Here is an 11,554-nt window from a genome sequence, read left to right as displayed (position 1 = left end):
ATCAGGCCACCGCTGCTTGTGACTGTGGGAATTCAGACAGCGCAACGGTGCGGCACGGCCGCCCTGCATCGCCATGTGTTACCTCTAATGTGACAGTACCGGTGTGCCATTTTTCATCAGAGCATTGCTCGTCAAACGTAGGACGTGTCTCTACGAACTGTCTACATGGTGTTGAGGAACTCCCGCTACCTGCAAGATCGCCGAATTTATTCCGATAAAACATGTGTGGGATCTTCTCGGACGTCAACTCAGTCCCAATGCCAGTTTTCAGGACATAAATAATCAGTTACAACAGTTGTAGGCCAGCTTTCCTCAGGACAGAATGTAAAGACATTGTGACACATTTCCCAGTCTAATCAGTGAACACATGCAGAGAAGTTTTTTTTTCTAAATGTGACTTGATTTTGTAATCATTGAAATACATCAGATACGCTATTAGTTCGTGAAGTTTCGTTTCGTTTCCTCCTCCACGTATGGAAGCTTTACACTAACTGGCAGGCAGTGTATACTGCTCTGCTTCGCTTAGCAAGTCTTCGCGGTAGTAAAGTCGTATCGTCCAAAAAAAAAAAGCCGAGTTGATTTAAAATCTCAATATATGAAAGATATAACAAAGTGTGCAAAAAGACTGTGTCCGAACTGCTACTTATGAAGAACATTGTTTTGATACGCTGCATCGTTTATGAGATACATCTCTGCTCCGAAAGACTATGCATAAAGTTCCCGTTTTTCAAGGTGCCGTACCACAGTCGGTGAAAACGGAACCCTATAGGGTCACTTCCTGTCCGTCTGTTTGTCTGTCTGTCCGACTGTTCAAAACCATTTTTTTTTCAGGTTCAAATGGCTCTGAGCACTATGGGACTTAACTTCTGTGGTCATCAGTCCCCTAGAACTTAGAACTACTTAAACCTAACTAACCTAAGGACATCACACACATCCATGCCCGAGGCAGGATTCGAACCTGCGACCGTAGCAGTCGCGCGGTTCCGGACTGAGCGCCTGAACCGCTAGACCACCGCGGCCGGCTTTTTTTTTGTTTTTCAGGAACGATTAGATGTATGAATTGAAATTTATGTCAAATATTGACGTATACGGTTCAAAAAAATGGCTCTGAGCACTATGGGACCTAACATCTGTGGTCAACAGTCCCCTAGAACTTAGAACTACTTAAACCTAACTAACCTAAGGACATCACAAACATCCATGCCCGAGGCAGGATTCGAACCTGCGACAGTAGCGGTCACGCGGTTCCAGACTGAAGCGCCTAGAACCGCACGGCCACACCGGCCGGCCACGTATACGGTTCCTAATATCAAAAGTGATGCTTCTAAGACGAGGCAATCAAAAGATAGCTTCATATAATTTGATAAGCGCGAACTCACTCGTCGAAAGCTGCATGGTACTTCCCGTTGACCTTGAATCATCTAATTTTCCAAGAACCAAGGTTTCACACTACAACCAAAGTTAAAAATCCTGAAATTATTAATTTGTAACTACATCCGGCGAAACTAATTTTTTGTCATCTCTCATTAGACTATCTGTCAATTTGTTGAGACACCTTTTTCTCAGGATCACGTAGAGGCATGAAGATGAAATTTATGTCACGTACTGCCGTTTACAGTTCTTTGGTGGTGTCAAAATATTAAGCTTCTAACTCAATGCAATCAAAAGTTACGGACATTTACACTACTGGCCATTAAAATTGCTACACCACGAAGATGACGTGCTACAGACGCGAAATTTAACCTAGAGGAAGAAGATGCTGTGATATTCAAATTATTAGCTTTTCAGATCATTCACCCAAGGTTGGCGCCGGTGGCGACACCTACAACGTGCTGACATGAGGAAAGTTTCCAACCGATTCCTCACACACAAACAGCAGTTGACCGGCGATGCCTGGTGAAACGTTGTTGTGATGCCTCGTGTAAGGAGGCGAAATTCGTACCATCACGTTTCCGACTTTGATAAAGGTTGGTTTGTAGCCTATCGCGATTGCGGTTTATCGTATCGCGACATTGCTGCTCGCGTTGGTCGAGATCCAATGACTGTTAGCAGAATATGGAATCGGTGGGTTCAGGAGGGTAATACGTAACGCCGTGCTGGATCCCAACGGCCTCGTATCACTAGCAGTCGAGATGACAGGCATCTTATCCGCATGGCTGTAACGGAGCGTGCAGCCACGTCTCGATTCCTGAGTCAACAGATGGGGACGTTTGCAAGACAACAACCATCTGCACGAACAGTTCGACGACGTTTGCAGCAGCATGGACTATCAGCTCGGAGACCATGTCTGCGGTTACACATGTCTGTTCTAGTATAATATATTTGTCCAATGAATATCCGTTTATCATCTACATTTCTTTTTGGTGTAGCAATTTTAATGGCCAGTAGTGTATGTAATATATTTTGATATTCGCAAACTCACTCAGCAAAACCTACAGGGTTTCTTCCCATTGACCTAGAATCACGAAATTTTTCAAGAAGCGAGGTTTCAGGAATAACAAAGGGAAAAAATCCGAAATTGGTAATTTGTAATTGTACGATACGAAAAATTAATTTTTTGCCATGTATTATCGGATTGTTCGTCCTCAGGAACGGGTAGATGTATCAAGTTGAAATTTATGTCACATTCTAAGGTCTATTTTGCTTTGCGGCATAATAAACGTTAGCTTCTACGTCAATGCAATCGAAATATACGGCCATTTATGTCACACATTTTGTTCGACCCTGTCACAATGTTGCTACTTGCGAACTCACTCAGTAAAACCATCAAGAACCATGAAATTTTCCAAGAAGCAATTTTTCGTAGTACAACCAAAGGTAAGAATACGAAAATTGTTAATCTGCCATTATATGAAACTAAAACAAAAATCATCATTTGTTATCAAACTGTCTGTTGAGATCACTTTTTCTCAGGAACACGTAGACATATCCTTTTGAAATTTGTGTCAAGTACTGAGGTTTATAATACTTTGGTGTTGTAGAAATGCTAAGCTTCTAAGTGAATACGATCAATAGATACCGCCATTGATGTTACATACTTTGATACTCGCCAACTCGCACATTGGCGTGAGTGGTGTTTCCCATTGACGTAGAATCTCGAAATTTCTCAAGACGAAAGGTTTCACAATGAAGTTCAGAAAAAACTTTTTAATGATATGACACGCAAAAATATTTCTTTTGTGATTTGCTATCCGACTTCAAACGTGAAATTAAAACCTTCTCGGAAGTCTTGGAATCCCTGTGACCGATATCCTGGCAGTATCAGTGTTATCAACAGGCAAAAATCGTTAAGATGCTTGATTCCCGGAATGCTTAAGATTGTACAGAACCCGCGAGTCATACTCACATCTGGCTAATTTCCTCTGAATTAGTTCACCATGCTTTGTCGTTAGATCTGTTGACTGGTTTCTGTTTTTGACACACGCTTTACAACGTAACGAATATATCTCCACCATCTGCTCTTCGAGCAGTTAAGGGGACGTCACAGTTGTGTATATTGCGCAACAGCAACGAACCAAACCGAGGCCGAAGCGAGTACAGAAGCGCACGCACGAGATGCGACTGTGCAGCAACGGTAGGACAAATACGGTAGACGCGTGGGCAGAAGCAACTCAGCACCACCGGGACGGACGACTCGCTTAAGGTCGCTTTCTCTCTTCCATCGCACTGGTCGCTTTGACCTTTTGATATTCTATCGTCTCGGAGTGTGGAATACGTTTCCGAACGCCAAGGAATTCTCAACCAAGCGTGTTCTATGTTGGTGATCTTTTGACAATATTTGCATAAACTGGTAGTGCGCGAAAAAATCCATCTCATTCACCTGTATTAAATCACGTTTCGTGCAGTTGCTTATGCGTAAAACAGAACTCACCATCGTAAATTAGTCTCCCCCCACAATGTTTTATGCGATTACGTATCCGCGTCGCTGTTAGTTGTTTTCACAATTGCGTTCAAGTTAAGCTGTCCGCAAGTCAAATTTTCCTTTCAACAACCTTTCTGACATCGTCCGTTACACAGACTATGATAATGCTTTCGAGAAAATAAAATATAATGTACACATACATGGGTCACCAATGGATGAGTTCAATATTTCATTAATTCGGTCTAGGATGTTATGTCCAAAATCCTGAAATTTACAAAAAAGTAATGGATGCTGCTTCACAAAACGAAATTAAATAGCTGCTGCTATATTTTGCACAATGTGTGAGATACATAAGGAACTGCAATCCTCGTTGTGTTCAAGACATTTATTCAGATAAACCATTCTAAAAAAAAAAAGAATTACTACTATAGCTGATAATAGAAACTATGTTTGAAATTTCGTAACATTTCACGTGCAGTGTAACATATTAAATCCATGTGACTGTAGGCATTGATGCTGCTCTCCGTGCTGTTATAGTCTGTGCAAGTTTCTTAAACTGTTCACAGCTACTAAAACGGCAGACACTGGTACCTGGTTATTGCAGTCAGTGCTTGGTCTCGGCAATGGTTCAAATGGCTCTGACCACTATGCAACTTAACTTCTGAGGTCATCAGTCGCCTAGAACTTAGAACTAATTAAACCTAAGGACATCACACACATCCATGCCCGAGGGGTCTCTGCAACGTTTACCCCAAAACACTTCCGTCCATTACTAATTTAAGTATGTCCTATCAGCCCATCCCTTCCTGTAGTCATGCTGAGCTACTAAGCTGTCTTCTCTCCACTTTTCGTAAGGTACCCTATCTACCCATGCAATTTTCCGTAGTCTTACGTAACACCACGTTTCAAAGCTTCTGTTCTCCTCTTATCTGTATTGTTTATCGGCCACGTTTCACTTCCATTGTTAGTTAATTAGTTAGTTAGTTACATTGTTCCATATACACTCCTGGAAATTGAAATAAGAACACCGTGAATTCAATGTCCCAGGAAGGGGAAACTTTATTGACACATTCCTGGGGTCAGATACATCACATGATCACACTGACAGAACCACAGGCACATACACACAGGCAACAGAGTATGCACAATGTCGGCACTAGTACAGTGTATATCCACCTTTCGCAGCAATGCAGGCTGCTATTCTCCCATGGAGACGATCGTAGAGATGCTGGATGTAGTCCTGTGGAACGGCTTGCCATGCCATTTCCACCTGGCGCCTCAGTTGGACCAGCGTTCGTGCTGGACGTGCAGACCGCGTGAGACGACGCTTCATCCAGTCCCAAACATGCTCAATGGGGGACAGATCCGGAGATCTTGCTGGCCAGGGTAGTTGACTTACACCTTCTAGAGCACGTTGGGTGGCACGGGATACATGCGGACGTGCATTGTCCTGTTGGAACAGCAAGTTCCCTTGCCGGTCTAGGAATGGTAGAACGATGGGTTCGATGACGGTTTGGATGTACCGTGCACTATTCAGTGTCCCCTCGACGATCACCAGTGGTGTACGGCCAGTGTAGGAGATCGCTCCCCACACCATGATGCCGGGTGTTGGCCCTGTGTGCCTCGGTCGTATGCAGTCCTGATTGTGGCGCTCACCTGCACGGCGCCAAACACGCATACGACCATCATTGGCACCAAGGCAGAAGCGACTCTCATCGCTGAAGACGACACGTCTCCATTCGTCCCTCCATTCACGTCTGTCGCGACACCACTGGAGGCGGGCTGCACGATGTTGGGGCGTGAGCGGAAGACGGCCTAACGGTGTGCGGGACCGTAGCCCAGCTTCGTGGAGACGGTTGCGAATGGTCCTCGTTCACGGTTCACGTCCACGCTGTCGCGGCATGCTACCAGTGTTAAAGACTGCGATGGAGCTCCGTATGCCACGGCAAACTGGCTGACACTGACGGCGGCGGTGCACAAATGCTGCGCAGCTAGCGCCATTCGACGGCCAACACCGCGGTTCCTGGTGTGTCCGCTGTGCCGTGCGTGTGATCATTGCTTGTACAGCCCTCTCGCAGTGTCCGGAGCAAGTATGGTGGTTCTGACACACCGGTGTCAATGTGTTCTTTTTTCCATTTCCAGGAGTGTATCATTTCAAAGATTCTTTTACTGAAATGATGTGAAGCGAGTCAGTTTGTAGCATATGTATACACGATTAGTGTTACCGTTAATCAACACATTTTTTTCGTCCTACTCTTGCAAATATACTTAAAACGAGTTTTTTTAGTTAATTTATTTATTTTTTACGGGATACCAATTTTTAAATAGAAATTCGTCCTTGGAATAGGATGAGCAGTCCACGACAAATGATTTTACGTTAGATTTAAAACTCCCTGTTCCACCCGCCAGGCAATTTATGTTATTTAGCAAAGGATCAAAAATTTTTGTTATTGCATGTCGAACTCCTTTTTGAGCCGCTGACAGTTTTAATAATGGATAATAAAGGTCATTTTTCTTTCTGGCTTTGTAGGGATGGATACCACCGTTCTTCTCAAATTGTTATCGGTCACTTATGAAGAATTTCATTAGCGGTTGTATGTATCGTGACTGTGCCATTTCAAAATGCTTAGCCCCTTTAGGAGGTACCTACATGACTTCCACGGCTGAACATCACATATTATTGTTACTGCTCGCTGCTGTTCAGTCAGTACTTTCTTTCTAAGCTGTGAGTTACCCCAGAAAATTATCCCAAAGACGTTCTATCCTTCTATATCCGGATGCCGCTGCAGCTACTGCCAGGTCTGGGTGCTGACGAGTCCTCTCCATTTGGCCTCCCCCCACTTTTCTTCCTCCACTTGCTGCCAGGTCACACCTCTCCTTTTCACAGGCATTCTCATTCCCATTCTCCACCGTGTTCTTCGACGCCCTCTAGGTCTTTTTCCATCCATCTTTAGTTCTTCCATAATTTTTGGGAGTCTCTGCCCACACAGGCATCTTAATCTCTTTTTTTCTCTTTCTTCTCTCACACTTTCTTGTTTAAGGTCCTTTCTGATATCTACGTTCCTTACTCTGTCCATTCTTGTTTTTCCCTTAACTGCTCTGAGAAATTTCATTTCCCCTGCCTGCAGTCTGCTCCAGCTCCATCCTGTCGTTGTCCATGTTTCTCCTCCATAGGTGACAATAGGGAAGCAATAACTCATATATAAGGAGTTTTGCTTTTTTTGAAACTTCCTTATTCCAAATCATGTGTTTTATTGTTTGGTAGAAACTGCATCCCTTCTGTAACCTCCTATTAATTTCGTTGGTTATTCTTCCACCACTACTTATTTCACTCCCTAAATAAGTGAAACTGTCTACCACTTTGAGGGGTTCTCCATTCAAACTAATATTTTCGTTGATCCCTTTGTCTCTTCCAAATACCATTACTTCACTCTTATCTTTATTTATTTTTAATCCATACCTTTTCATTATTTCCTTCCATGCATCAAGTTGTAACTGTACATCTACCTCTTTATCGCCCCATATTACCATATCATCTGCAAAAATCATCTTTTTGTATTTTTCTTTTACTATGTCTTTAACTCCTCCATCACAACATTAAAAAGTGCGAGAGACAAAATACTTACTTGTTTAAGTCCTTGTCTTATTTCGAAGTATTCAGAATTCCCCAATGATGTTATAATTCCACAATTGTGTCCTTTGTACAATGTCTTTGTTACATTAATGTATCCATCTTTTATATCCATTTTCTTCATTTCTTCCCAGAGTCTTTCCCTGTTAACTGAGTCACATGCCTTTTCTATGTCTATAAAAACCATTATCATCCTTTTGTTATACTCCCAACTTTTTTACATAAGTTGACGAATAGAAAATATCAGGTCGATTGTGCTTCTTCCTTTCCTAAGCCCATGCTGTTCTTCACTCATCTCCTTTTCTATGTTTTCACTTATTTGATTTAGTAAAATTCTTTCAAAAATCTTGGCTGTATAAATCATACGACATTATTGAGTGGAAATATGCGAAATATGTCAGGAGATAAGTTCATTTCTTTCCAAGATTAGCATTTACACGAAGAGCAAGAGTAACTGAACTTAACTGATTGAGCAGGTCAGTATATATGCTTCTTCCAGTTCAAGTTTCCATCAATATGTACACCTAAAATTTGGAACGTTCTACCCTTTTTACTGATTACTGCTCATGTGCTTCATCAGTTGTTGCTATGACTTTTAATGTTGTACAGGAATGAAAATAATGGGTTATTCCAAAATTTAGGGAGATTCTGTTTTGTGAGTACCACTTTGTAGTCGTTTGGAAAATAAATTTGCGATTTCTTCTGTTGCTTTCTCTCTTATGGTATTCATTAAAACACTAGTACCAAAATTTTCTGCCCCTCCAGCATTAATGATTGATACGGCTAAACTCATGAAAATTTCACTGAAGAGATGAAACATTTATGACTACTGCCCATCGCGACACTGAATGCTATGTGCAGGCGCTGAGGGTTCGTGACGCTGTGAGGAAGGTATATAAGCCGAGCAAAGACGAATGAAGATTGAAACTTCCTGGCAGATTAAAGCTGTGTGCCGGACCGAGACTCGAACTCGGGACCTTTGCCTTTCGCGGGCAAGTGCTCTACCAAGTGAGCTACCCAAGCACGACTCACGCCCCGTCCTCACAGCTTTACTTTTGCCAGTACCTCGTGTCCTACCTTCCAAACTTTACAGAAGCTCTCCTGCGACGGGGCGTGAGTCGTGCTTGGATAGCTCAGTTGGTAGAGCACTTGCCCGCGAAAGGCAAAGGTCCCGAGTTCGAGTCTCGGTCCGGCACACAGTTTTAATCTGCCAGGAAGTTTCATATCAGCGCACACTCCGCTGCAGAGTGAAAACCTCGTTCTGGGAGAATGAAGATTGACTTCAGCGACTGTACGAGCTGTAAACGGGGAAATCAGTAACATGAGCGACTTTGTGAAAGGAAATATTATTGTCCCTGTCTCGTGGGAACGGAGAACTTAGAAACGGCGAAGCTAACTGCCCGTTCGCGTGCTGCTGTCGTTAACATCTATGGAAAGTGGTTGATGGACGGTGAAACCACGACTACGTGACATGATGTTGGACGTCCATGCCTGATTACACAAGGTGAAAGTCGTACAAGACGGCAGAGTACAATCCTGGTGCAGGCACAAGTGTTTTAGACACTGTTCAGTGCACATTGTCAAACACGGGCCTTCGTAGCTGAGGACTCCCATGTGTTCCCATGTCGAACCAATGATAACGTCTGTTACGATTTCACTGTCCACAGGATCGTTAAGATTGGACCGTCGATCAATGGGAATGTACCGCCTGGTCGGATGAACCGCGTTTCTTGTCACATCTGGTCGATGGATGTATCCGGATATACTATACAGGCAACTGATTGATCGAAACATGCACTGCTCCACAGACTCATACCACTGGGACAGTATTACACTGTGAGGTGTCGACTGAGCATTTACCATACTCCTGAGATGTTGCAGAATCTATCCTCAGTGAACCACAATGATAGATAACACACCTTAAGGTCACACAAATTAAAATAAAACAAAGCCGTCTGACAGAATATTGCTTGTTTAATTACATTACCAGGCTTGGCCAAAGTAGACGTGAAATATGGATACCGCACCTCACATTGAATACTGATTGCAGGATCTATCAAACTATGAAATGAAATGTCGTGTGGCTAAGGCCCTCCGTCGGGTAGACCGTTCGCCTGGTGCAGGTCTTCCGATTTGACACCACTTCGGCGACCTGCGCGTCGATGGGGATGAAATGATGATGATTAGGACAACACAACACCCAGTCCCTAAGCGGAGAAAATCTCCGACCCAGCCGGGAATCGAACCCGGGATCTTAGGATTGACATTCCGTCACGCTGACCACTCAGCTACCGGGGCCGGACTATCAAACTATGAAAAGGAAGCAAGAGTCAGTACAACAATGTGATTTATTGCTAAGAGGTTTTCAAAAATGTTTTAACCGGTGCATCAAGAATGCAATCAATTATCTAGGAAAGAAGGAATTAACAATGTGTGTGACAGTCTTGACACAGGTGGGTGGATGAATGATAGAAACGATATAAAGCTATATTTGTGAATATGACCAATGACTGCAGAATACATTAATGAGAAAAAGAAAAGTCGCAGACAAAGAACAAACACCAGTACCCTCACCTGAGCTCACAGGGGGCTCTGCAACCTGACTAAAAATGAGATCAGCAAAACATAGCCTTGACACAAGACAAATGACTTCGCACTCACCTCATCGTGATCCACGCTTATGTGACTCATGCTTACCACTCTAGTGATGTACGAAAACAGAGGACGGTTGCAGTAATGGGTGATAATTCTAAGATCGGCACTGGCAGCTGACTACTCCTCTAAGCTAGAGACATGTCGCTCTGCAGCTCTAGTGTTCGCTTTGATTACTATACAGCAAGCGCTCATTATGACGCCCCTGGAGCAAGTGCTCGCTACAATGCCCCTGGAGCAAGTGCTCTCTTAAACTCCTCTACAAAACTTGGCTAGTTCTGTCAGCACCAGAACCTCGCCGACAATTGCAACAGACACTGAGAGTTCCAACCAAGCATAATTTAACAACCATGCTAACAAATCCCCTACACTTCTGGATTCTGGCATGGTTAACCAGTGAATTATGTTCCTCCCTTGGAGAAGGGTAGAAGGCAGAAAATGACCCCCACTATGTGATATTCTAGTTACAACCAATGGGAAGGCGTGGACGTAACCCCACGTAGGTAGTGTTCTCTGCTACCAAAATAATTGCTATGAGGCAGTCAGGTATCTCCAAACTAAATTTTGAATAAAATTTCCAGCTGGCGTCCTTCAGGCCTAGTGACTGGGACACACAATATCAGCAGCATGTTATCTCCAGTCCTGCAGATCTTATCCTAGCAATAAATTTAGAAAATACTGACCGTGGAGCGCAGAGATCTGATGCTTTACTTTTGGCTAAAACAACAGTCGAGATCGCAATAACATTTGTTTATTATGACTGGTTTCGGCTTACGTTAAAGCCATCCTCAGATTTTTTGGGCCCACAATGGCTGATGCTGGCGGCTCCTCGGGTTTTCACGTGACAGCACACTGACAATGTACAATATTGGTATCACTTGAAAAACCGGGGAGCCTCCAGCACGAGCCATAGCGGGCCCAAAAAATCTGTGGATGGCTTTAACATAAGCCGAAACTGGTCCTAACAAACAAATGTTATTGCAATCACGACTGTTTTTTAACTAATAGTAAAAAGCAAACATGTGCACTTCGCACACAATGAAGAAATATAACCATCTGGACTGCGCCCGGGCTTTTCGCTACCACTGCATTTGGCAGGCAGAGCGCTCTTCTCAATGTGTGTCTGGTCGAGACTTTACTTTCAGCTGAAGCATTTTTTTGACCTGTGCGGTTCCCCAGTGAGCCTCACCTTTTTCCAGCCACCTACAATCCCCAGCCTGCAGCACATTATAAGAATCCATCAACGAACCAAAAGGAAAAGAGACAGAGATTATCAGAATTTTAGTCATTGGCATTTGTCACTATCGCTTTCAAATTTCATGCACAATGTTTTGATTCGATTGACTATATGCATATTGGATTACTTAACAAATCAGGTGGCAGTTTTGGAAATAACTGCCATGTAACAA

The 11,554-nt window shown here is 43.4% G+C and overlaps 1 non-coding gene across 1 annotated transcript; it reads left to right on the top strand.

Moving 5' to 3' along the window:
- The first annotated feature begins 8,614 nt into the window (after positions 1–8,614).
- On the top strand, positions 8,615–8,689 carry Trnas-cga (transfer RNA serine (anticodon CGA)). Its single transcript has one exon. It is a non-coding gene; the product is annotated as a tRNA-Ser (tRNA).
- The last annotated feature ends 2,865 nt before the right edge of the window (positions 8,690–11,554 follow it).

Source organism: Schistocerca cancellata, chromosome 8, assembly GCF_023864275.1.
Source record: "Schistocerca cancellata isolate TAMUIC-IGC-003103 chromosome 8, iqSchCanc2.1, whole genome shotgun sequence".
In the NCBI taxonomy this organism is placed as follows: Eukaryota; Metazoa; Arthropoda; class Insecta; order Orthoptera; family Acrididae; genus Schistocerca; species Schistocerca cancellata.
The sequence above is the reverse complement of the archived record's forward strand: the minus strand, read 5'-3'. Positions and strand labels throughout refer to the sequence as shown.